General features: G+C 44.5%; 1 protein-coding gene across 3 annotated transcripts in view; it reads right to left on the bottom strand.

Annotated features, from left to right (window-relative positions):
• Positions 1-9,349, bottom strand: part of PCMTD1 (protein-L-isoaspartate (D-aspartate) O-methyltransferase domain containing 1) — a 46,786-nt gene extending 37,437 nt beyond the window's left edge. The window contains exon 1 of one of the 3 annotated variants that reach the window (XM_070747739.1): positions 9,086-9,349. The gene's annotated coding sequence lies outside the window, so the exon portion shown is untranslated. The remainder of the gene's footprint in view (positions 1-9,085) is intronic. The other 2 variants (XM_070747738.1, XM_070747742.1) reach the window with 2 other exon arrangements.
• Between the last annotated feature and the right edge of the window lie 61 nt (positions 9,350-9,410).

Consider the following 9,410-nt stretch of genomic DNA (forward strand, 5'->3'; position numbering starts at 1 on the left):
TTTATTAAGATACAGTATCTTAACAAACTACAGGTAGTCCTCAGTTAGCGACCATTCATTCAGTAACTGTTTTAATGTTAAAACCACACTGAACAGTTGTTATTTATGACTCAAAGTTTCAGCCATCCCAGTACCCAGATGAGATCACAATCTGGGCATTTGGCAACTAGATTGTACTTGACAGTTTCAATGTCCCACATTCAGATAATCACCACGTGATACCTTCCTTGCTGGCTTCTCATAAGCAAAGTCAATGGGGAAGCCAGTAGGGAAGGTCACAGGTCACTCACACTCCTGTGCTTCCCCCCCCCCCAAGGATCACAGCTATAGTGTGTACCTACAGCATGCACACAGAAACAAAAACATGGCAGTCCTCCCCCCACTCCCCATCTTGTCTTACTTGGCAGCAGTCACTTACTGCTCCTTAGGCTGCTTGTGAGCTGCCTTGGATTTATAACTTCCTACTAGTTTCCCCATTGACCTTGTTTGTTGGAAATATCCAGAAAGTCACAAGAAGATCCTTACTTAATGATCTGTTCCCTGCTTAATGATAACAGGGATTTCAAGGTCTGAATTAGAGATGCAAGATTTCAGGAAATAATGTGGGGCAAAAATCCTGGAGAGAAAGTAATTTTACAGCATGTATGTATTGTATACTTACAATAACCATGAACATAAAATTATACATTTATTTTAAGAGACAAAATATATTATGCACTACTTGAAACAGATAAAGAGCAGTTGCTTTGGATTTATTTCGCTCTGACTGAAATGCCGTATGCCAACTGCCAGATACCAAAGCTCCTACTTGCTTCTCATGTCAACCTTTCCTTTTTTATTACAGATGGGAATTCTCTCTTTGTTTCTGTACAATATTAAGTCAATTACATATATTGGAAGAGACTTTTTGGTCTTTTGGCTAACATTAAATGTAGTAGGTATGTGTGAGATACAGTACTGATTTATCAATTTAACATATAGTTAATAATATTCAGGTAATAATTTAACAGAACTACAAGTTGTTATATACTTACAATCTTATGCATGTTTACTCAGAACTTTCAGAACTTAATTTGAACTTAAGAATATAGCTCATTGAATAACTGAACAAGTATGCATATAGGAGAAACTCAAAAAATTAGAATACCGTGCAAAGGTTCATTATTTTAGTAATGTAACTTAAAAGATAAAACTTAATATATGAGAGATACTCATAATATGCAAGGTAGTTCAAACCATTATTTGTCACAATTGTGATGATTATGGGGTACAGCTCATGAAAACCTCAAATCCACCATCTCAGAAAATTAGAATATTGCATGCGATCAATAAAACAAGGACAATATCGGACCTCTGAAAAGTATAAGCATGTATATGTACTCAGTACTTCATTTGGGCCCCTTTTGTAGAAATTACTGCCTCAATGTGGCGTAGCATGGATGCTATCAGCCTGTTATGGCAGACCAGGATGCTTCAATAGTGGCCTTCAGCTCTTCTGCATTGTTCAGTCTCATGTCTCTCATCTTTCTCTTGGCAGTGCCCCATAGATTCTCTATAGGGTTCAGGTCAGACGAGTTTGCTGGCCAATCAAGGACAGTAATCCTACAGTCATTGAAGCAGGTTTGGGTGCTTTTGGCAGAGTGGGCAGGTGCCACGTCTTGCTGGAAAAATTAATTCATTATCCCCATAAAGCTCATATGTGGATAGAAGCATGGATTGCTCCAAAATCCCGATAGATGACTGCATTGATCCTGGACTTAAATGAAGCATAGTGAACCAACGCCAGCAGATGACATGGCTCCCCAAATCAACACAGACTATGGAAACTTTTCCATCTCATTTGGAAACAAAGGAACCAGAATATGGAGGAAGAATGGAGAAGCACACACTATAAGATGCTTGAAGTCCATTGTAAAGTTTCCAAAATCATTGTTGATTTGGGAGCCATGTCATCTGCTGGTGTTGGGCCACTGTGGAGTTTTCATGAGCTGTACCCCATAATCATCACAATTATGACAAATCATGGCTTGAACTATCTTGCCTATATTAAGTTTCACCTTTTAAGTTGCATTACTGAAATTAATGAACATTTGCACAATATTCTAATTTTTTGAGTTTCACCTGTATGCATAGTTCTGGAAAAGTTTAGTCTTGTTGACCTGAATGATGTTTATACATAAGATTCTATACATAAGCAGCTACTATTATAATTAGCACAGGGCTGCATTTATTTGTCTGAAAGATCTATATTCTAGTTATAAGTTATCCTTAGAAATAATGTCATAATTCAAGTTTCTAATCAGACTAATAATGTGGAAATGTAATACTTTATGTGCTATAATAAATAGTGCTTATTTGAAATCAGATGACCTCAAACAAGATATTCTTAGTTATTAATCATTAGAGGAAGCCATTATCTTACTACTATAATTGAACCTGGAATTATGGTCTTAAATTGTACTGCTTATTGAGCAGGTCGCCATGTGACAATGTCCAATTTTATGATTTTTGCAGTGGTCATTAAGCAAAACCAGTGATTATATGTATATTTTCTATGTACACTGAATGTGTATGCACCAAACACAAATCCCTTGTGTGTCCAATCACACTTGGGCAATAAAGAATTCTATTAAAGGAATTCATTGCCTGTAATGGGCCTTCCCCACCCACCCCAAATCATACGTAAATATTGGTTTCCAGGGGGGGAAAAGTAGATTGCAAATGGCCATAAATGCAGCCTAATTATGGAGTGCCTAAAATGCAATCCTTTGTCTGCACAGTGAGCCCAGCTGTCAAATCCTCAAATCCAGGTTGTACCATTTTTTTTTTTGGCTCCCGGTCATATATTGAAAATTATCTCTATGGTAAAATATTATTTATAATATCAGAGGCACTATATATAACTATACTACCTGTGGATTACATGAAAAGGAATATTTAATTATGCTGAAGGATATTTTTGCATTGCAGGAAATATATGCTTAATTAAATGGGATTTTGTCATACAACTTCAGCTTTAACTTGCACCTTTCAAGAACTGGGGATGCTGTACAAGTTGAAACAACCCTTGAATTTTCTTTAGGAAGTAAAACAAGCAAATGAATGTGTATGGCACAGATGATGCCTAACATGAAAAATAAATTCCATGGGGAAAAAATAAGTGGACTGGATCTGTAAAAGTGTTCTATTATATCAGATATATTCAGTTTTCAGCATTCTACATGCTTTATATCTTTTCAAACATCAGGAATTATACATAGTAGTATAATTTGTTTTCTAGATGTCAGAAAGTTTCAGTTATGTAAATTGGATAACAATATATTCAAATAATGTTCTAAAATATCAACTTATTTGAATTAATAATATAATCATTCCACCCCAGTAGAGTTCCCTCTCCCCTAGAAATGGCTATGGGGATTCATAGGTTTTTTTCTGTGATTTTGTGTTTTTACACCATTTGCTTGATCTTCTAGGATTAAGCAAATGCATCCTAACTTGATCATGTCAACACATAATTTTATTAAGGTATAAAAATATATTTCTCTTTATTACATTATGTATCAGCAGCTGTTAAATTCTGATTAAGTATGGTTTATTCCTTTACATAGGTCTGTAAAAGTTTGTTTTTCATTATTATTATTATTATTATTATTTATTGGGTTTGTATGCCGCCCCTCTCCGGAGACTCGGAGAGGGGCGGCATACAAATATATATTTATATTTGTATTTATTGTTACATGTTATTTGTATTTATTGTTAGATTGTTATATGTAAGAAATAAAGCTCAAATAATCTGGAATCCTATACAAGTAGTCCTTGTTAACTATTAAGTGATCGCTTAGTGAAAACATAACTGTTCTTATCCATATTTTTTGGAGTATAAGATGCACCTTTTTACTCCCAAAAGGAGGGTGAAAACTTAGATGCGTCTTGTTGTGGTTGGCTCTGGCCCAGCTCCTGCCCCAAGGAATGTCGAGGTGGATGTGGGGGAAACATCCACATGCCACAAGGCCTGTTTTGCTCCCGATAGAATCTCCCGACGAAGGCTCCTCTGACGAAGGAAGCGTGAGTAGTAGGGAAGAGGGGAGTTTGGCAGAGAGCCCAGGAGGAGATCAATCATCCTTATCATCCCTGGATTCTGAACAAGAACTTATGATAGACCCACACATGGGTAGAGTGATGCATAGGAGAGAACAACTGAAGGATTATTACAGGAGATAAGTGAGACCACCTGTGGTTGGGTGGGGCTGCTGTAATTAGTGCTACAGATAAAAAGAGCAGCGTGCTGATTTAGCCTCGTGGAAGTTTATCTGATTCATAGTTTTGTCAAGATCTTGGTTTTGCTGCTTCCCTGTGTGTGGACTTTCTGGACTTTGGAATTGGACTCAATTTCCCAGTTACTGGGTGAGAAATTGGATTGCATTTAACCTGTGCCTTGTGTGTACCAGAAAATCCCTTTGACATTTAAAAAGGGAGTTTTTTCTGCTTTTCTGTTGATAAAGACTTTTGGTTTTCCTTCTATCGTGTGGTGTGTGTCTTTTTGGACCAATTACCCTGTAATTATGGGCCGTTGGGACACGCCAGCAGAACACGTCTTATACAGCAAATGTAGCCCCACCCACTCACCCACCCATAATGTACTGCCATAAATATACAGGAAACAGTGTATTTCATCTGTAATTGCTGGGAGGCAAAGGTAGATTTTCCCTCCCTTGTTTTCCTCCCAAAACTAAGATACATCTTATACTCTACTATACTTTACTATGGCCTATGAGCAGTGAAGGGCTACCAAAATTTTTACTACCACACGGTGGGCGTGGCTTATGCAGGATGCCCTGCATTTTCTTTCAACATCTTTCAGTGAAAATTGGGTGCTCTGGGGTGGAGCTCCATTTTTGCTACCCCACTGCATCCCCTCCCTCATCTTCATGTAAGGACTGATTGCAAAGTTACTTTTTCATTAATATTGGAATTACAACTGGTCATTGATGGCAGTCAAGTTATTAGGGCCATTGTAAAATGGACTTCATTTTTTCAATCATTCATTGATGCAATACTAGATTTTTGTTTTGTCATTAAACTTAACTTCAATAGAAGATGTTCCACTTCTACATACTATTTGATGTATTTTAAAAAAAATAAAAAATTGTTGAATAAAATAGATAAATATACCAAGGATTTTATTGATGACAAAATGTGTATGTCTATTAAACATTCAAAACAGGATCTCATCCCACGTCATACTTACAGCACTTATACAGGATGAAGCACTATATGATATTACTGACTGCTCTGAAAATCTCAGGAGAGGTCACAGGATTGGCTTCTTACAGTCTTCCCCTTTTCTCCTTTAATGATTTTTCTTTTGCTTACCCCTCAAGTCCTTACCCAGTGAAGAAATTAGCCAAATGAAAATGACACTTCTTACTCCAACATAAACAATATAGTAACAAATTTTTGTCCTAAAGATGCTTTTTCAAGAGGCAACTGGGCTTTCTGGTTTTTCTTTGAAGACACTTGACTTCTCATCCAAGAAGCTTATTCAACTCTGACTGGATTAGAGGTGTCAAACCTGCAGGCCTGAGGCATCATGCGCTGGCCACCCTTACCCCCACATTTTAGCGAAGGTGAAAAAAGTTGTATTGCATCACATGACACTCCGAGCTTGACTCCCCAATGGATGGTGGGAATGGAAGGTCAGAGTTGAAGAAACTTCTTGGATGAGAAGCCAAACATCTTCAAAGAAAAAAAAAAAAGCCAGAAAGTCCAGTTGTCTCTTGAAAAAGCACCTTTGGGACAACCATGACATGGATGGCTGAGAATCTTCAAAGATATTTAACAATTTTTTGTGCACTTAATTCAGTATCCAGGGAAAGCTACACACTTCAGAAGGGAGGGAGGAGGGGAAGAAATATTTTTCATTTATTTATTTTGTCAAAACATATACAGTAGAACCTCGACATACGAGCTGCTCTACATACGAGTATTTCGAGATACGAGCTGGGAGGGGAGAGACATTTTTGTTCGACTCCCGAGCTCAAATTCGGGATACGAGCCGAGGCCAAGTCTCGCTCAAGGCTGTGCCCCCTTCAAGCGCTCACCGCCCCCGCCTGGGAAACCAGAGCATCCTTCCCCTCCACGCACTTCGCCCTGTCTGCCTCCTGGCTCAAGTGGGCGGCGGCAGACCGCCTTTGGGTTTTCGGCTGGGGGGAGGGAGTTAGGAAGGTCCTCCTGCTCGCCTGTCATCCTGCATGCCTGTCAACCTTGTGTGCGCCGCAGAACGGGACAAGCCGGCAATGCGTGCCCCGCCTCCCCCACCCTGCTCCGCTTGGTCGGTGGCTCCAGAGAAGCAGGAGCCAGGCGCTGGCCTGCTTTTTGTCCCCCCCCACGCCGCCGCCTGCAAGCGCTCTGCCAGGTGGCTCTCCCCGCTCTGCACCTCCTTTGTCTCTGGGTCTGTGGAGGGAGGGAGGGAGGGTTCCGGCCTTCTGAAGCGGCGCTGGGCGAAAGAGGGCAGGCGGGCAGCGGCGGAAGGTGAGAGGTGCCTCTTCGATCTGCCGGAGAGCCGGAGAAGGGGGCGTCTGGACCCCCCCACCCCCAGCAGAAGCCAAGGACCCCCAGAGTGGGGCAGCAGGCGAGGCGACCGCCTCTCTGCTCGCCAAGTGCCGAGGGGAAGGAGGGAGAGAGAAGCAGGCGGGCAGCAGCCGCTTTCCTGCTTCCCTTCCTTCCTTCCCGCTGATGCAGTTGCAGTGCCTCTTCGTGCGCTCGATCTGCCGGAGAGCCGGAGAAGGGGGCATCCGGACCCTCCCACCCCCAGCAGAAGCCAAGGACCCCCCCCAGCCGAGCCCGGTGCAGTCGCCACCCGGTCCCTCTTGGCAAAGCTCACCCCCAACCCCCGAGGTCCTTGGGCCGAGGACGCCCCCGCTGCAGATCGAGCGCGCAAAGAGGCACCTCTCGCCTTCTGCTGCTGTCCGCCCGCCCTCTTTCGCCCAGCGCCGCTTCGGAAGCCGCCAAACGCCATCAGGGGGGCGCGACGCTTTGTTCCCGCAGCCACCTCGCGTGGCTCTGCAACTGCATCAGCGGGAAGAAAGGAAGGGAAGCAGGAAAGCGGCTGCTGTCCGCCTGCTTCTCTCTCCCTCCTTCCCCGCGGCACTTGGTGAGCGGAGAGGCGGTCGCCTCGCCTGCCGCCCCACTCTGGGGGTCCTTGGCTTCTGCTGGGGGGGTCCGGACGCCGTCAGGGGGGCGCGACGCTTTGTTCCCGCAGCCACCTCGCATGGCTCTGCAACTGCATCAGCGGGAAGGAAGGAAGGGAAGCAGGAAAGCGGCTGCTGTCCGCCTGCTTCTCTCTCCCTCCTTCCCCGCGGTAATTTTGATTTTTGGGCTTGCACGCATTAATCGCTTTTCCATTAATTCCTATGGGAAACAATGTTTTGACTTACGAGCTTTTCGACTTACGAGACTCCTCCCAGCACCAATTAAATTCATTACTGTACAAGTATATGTTAGTATACAAAACATATAAAAACAAGATAGTAGGTATTGGTATAAAACATAAACAAAGTAAATACAGATAAATGAGGGCATTAGGACAGGAAGGGTAGGCATGCTGGTGCGCCTATGCACGCCATTTACAGACTTCTTATGAGAAAGAAAGAAAGGAGGGAGGGAGGGAGAGAGAGAAAGAAAGAAAGGAGGGAGGGAGAAAAAAGAAAGAAAGAAGGGAGAAAGAAAGAGAGAAAGAGAGAGAGAGAAAGAGAGAGAGAGAGGAAGAAAGAAAGAAAGAAAGAAAGAAAGAAAGAAAGAAAGAAAGAGCAACCAGGCCCTCAATTTACAGCAAGGCCTTGCAGTCCAGCAGCTTTAAGCTTGCGTACAAAAGTTTTTTTTAACATTTCAAAAACATTTTAACCCTTCTCTTTCTCCCAGCCGGACACTTCAGAAGCTCTCCTACAAACGACCCCATTCTCCTGTATCTTTCCCTCCCTCCCTCCTTCAATACAGGCTTCCTATACAGAGAAGGATAGCCCGACAAGCTCCCAGCTGGAGATGGACTGGTCAGGGAGTAACGAGAAAGCTAGCCGTTTCACCTTAAGTCTGGGGATCTCCAACCTTGGCAACTTTAAGCCTGGAGGACTTCAACTCCCAGAATTCCCTAGCCAGCAAAGTGACCATATCTCTGGGAAGGAAAGCGGGCTGGGGAATTCTGGGTGTTGAAGTCCTCCAGGCTTAAAGTGGCCAAGTTTGGAGACCCCTAAATCCTAAATCACCGCACGTCCTATCTTTGGACAGCCTTCCGACGACATTTAAAGCGATACGTGGACCTGAGAGCCTTGCGGGGGGGGGGGGGAGAGGAGGAGGAGCCAAAAGAAGAGAAGCGAGGAACCAATTTCTTTTCCTCTCGTGAGCTGAGGTGTGTTTGTGTGTGTGAGGTGGGGAGAAGCTCGGGCGCTTCCTCCGCTCCTTTGTTGTTCGGGTGATTCATTTGATCTCTTCCTCTCGCTTGGCACCTTCTCGAGACACCAAGCCAACTGGTGGCCAGTTGGCAGAGTGAGGAAGCGGGCAGAAGCGACTGCGCCTCCAAAACTTGTTTATTATTTTCACTTTTATAGTCCCAGCCACGGTTTTTGCAAACACTCGGAGCCACTGGGGGAGGGGGGGGGAACGCCTCGTTTAAAGAGCCCGAGGAGCAATCAGGTAGCATTAACCACCATCGCCCTTCTTCCGCACTCTTGCCGTCTTTTTTAAAAAAACGTTCAGAGACGAAGATCCTCACAGATACGGCGGGGCTCGAACTGCCTCCCGTGAGGAACGGCTGACGCCCCCCCCTCCCAAACTGCACACTTTTCCAGAGTCCCGGGCCCTGGGAGGGGGAGCGGAGGGGGGGGTGAACCAAAGAGGAAAAAGGGGGAGGGAGGGAATTGCGGGGGCTCCGAGGACGGAAGAAGGGCTTTCCCCGGAGCTTTCAACAGCCTTTAGAGATCTAACCTGGCCAATCAGGTCGGTTTGGAGCCCCTCAAGGCCGCCTTGTGCGCCCATTGTTGCCCTTTTTCTGTCAGTCTCTCTCTCCCCCCCCCCCCCAAATCCGACTCACCTTCCACACGTCCTCTGCGTCCCGAAGAGGACTGAAGCTTTAAACAGGCTATCGAATCGGAAACCAACCACTTTCAAGGAAGACAGAAAGAAAGAAGCGTCTTGGGCTCCGACGTTGCCCGATGAATATATATATATATATATATATGTCTGTGTGTCGTGGGGAAGGAGGGGGTGGGGAAAGGTTCTCGCCGTCAGCCTCGTCCCGCCGGCCGCGGCCGCTGAGCCTGACTGTTTGTGTTGGCCTGAACGACGCCAGGAAGGAGGAGGGGGGAGGGGGGAGGGGAGAAGTCAAACAGCTGAGAGGATGTAAACACTGGGGCACG

This window comes from Erythrolamprus reginae, chromosome 3 (assembly GCF_031021105.1).
Source record: "Erythrolamprus reginae isolate rEryReg1 chromosome 3, rEryReg1.hap1, whole genome shotgun sequence".
Lineage (NCBI taxonomy): Eukaryota > Metazoa > Chordata > Lepidosauria > Squamata > Dipsadidae > Erythrolamprus > Erythrolamprus reginae.